At 64.1% G+C, this 1,104-nt stretch overlaps 1 protein-coding gene across 1 annotated transcript in view; it reads left to right on the top strand.

The window, feature by feature from the left end:
• The window catches only part of COL5A1 (collagen, type V, alpha 1), a gene marked incomplete at its 5' end in the record, with an annotated part of 94,117 nt that overhangs the window by 47,972 nt on the left and 45,041 nt on the right, over nt 1–1,104 (top strand). The gene's annotated exons all lie outside the window — the stretch shown is intronic.

Below are 1,104 nucleotides of genomic sequence, written 5' to 3'. Positions count from 1 at the left end.
CCAGGGCTGCCCCCCAGGAATGCCCCCCCATAAGTGCCCCCACGGGAATGCCCCCATGGGAATGGCCCATGAGCAGCCCACACTCCCTCCATCTGCCCGAGGCTGGAACTGGGTTACAAAAGGGCGAAGTGGGATCCCGTGGATGACGGTTCTTTGATTCCGGCCTCTTCTGCTTCATGAGGGCTCGATCCCCTCTCGCAGGGCCTTCGCTTTTATTTTTTATTATATTTTATGTTTAAATATATTTTATTGATTTTAGAGGGGAAAGGAGAGGGAGAGAGAGAAACATCCATGATGATGGAGAATCATGGATCGGCTGCCTCCTGCACGCCCCCCACTAGGGATGGAGCCCGCAACCCGGGCCTGTGCCCTGACCAGGAATCGAAGTGTGACTTCCTGGTTCATAGGTTGACGCTCAACCCCTGAGCCACGCGGCCGGGCCGGGGCCTTTGCTTTCAAATCAGGCGGCCCCCCCGTGTCAGGTCGCCAGCACCCGCTGGTGTCCGCGAATCCCCAAAGCATGCAGTTCCCCGTGCAGGGCAGGCCTGCGTCCTGAGACCTTGGGCCCTGCTGGTCCTCAGCCAGCCCTGCGGGCAGGACTTGCCCTTCCCCAAAGCATGCAGTTCCCCGTGCAGGGCAGGCCTGTGTCCTGGGACCTCGGGCCCTGCTGGTCCCCGGCCCCTTGGCTGATGCCCATCCTTTCAGAGAGGAGGCGCCGGCAGAGCCACCCTTCCTCTCAGGGGCACTTCCCTCCCGCTCCCGCCTCAGATGTTCACCGTTGTCGCCGGGCACCTGCAGTGGGCACGGCGCTCACCTGAGAGATGGGCACACAGGCCGGGCAGGGGCCGCTCCCGCCCAGCGGGCCAGCTTGCAGATTACAGCCTGGCCCTTGAGCTCCGTGCCTGTGAATGCAAAGCACGGACACACGTCACAGGGGACACACACACGTCACGGGACACACACACGTCAGGGGACGGACACACATCACGGGACGGGACGGGCCTCGGACCCTCCCTCCAGCGGGCCCAGCTCGGTGCCTGGGCCCAGAGGCTCGGGCGGGGGACGTGGCCCGGGGGGTGGGGTGGGTGGGGTGTGGGGCAGCCC

The sequence above is a fragment of the Myotis brandtii genome, unplaced genomic scaffold, assembly GCF_000412655.1.
Source record: "Myotis brandtii unplaced genomic scaffold, ASM41265v1 scaffold357, whole genome shotgun sequence".
In the NCBI taxonomy this organism is placed as follows: domain Eukaryota; kingdom Metazoa; phylum Chordata; class Mammalia; order Chiroptera; family Vespertilionidae; genus Myotis; species Myotis brandtii.
The sequence above is the reverse complement of the archived record's forward strand: the minus strand, read 5'-3'. Positions and strand labels throughout refer to the sequence as shown.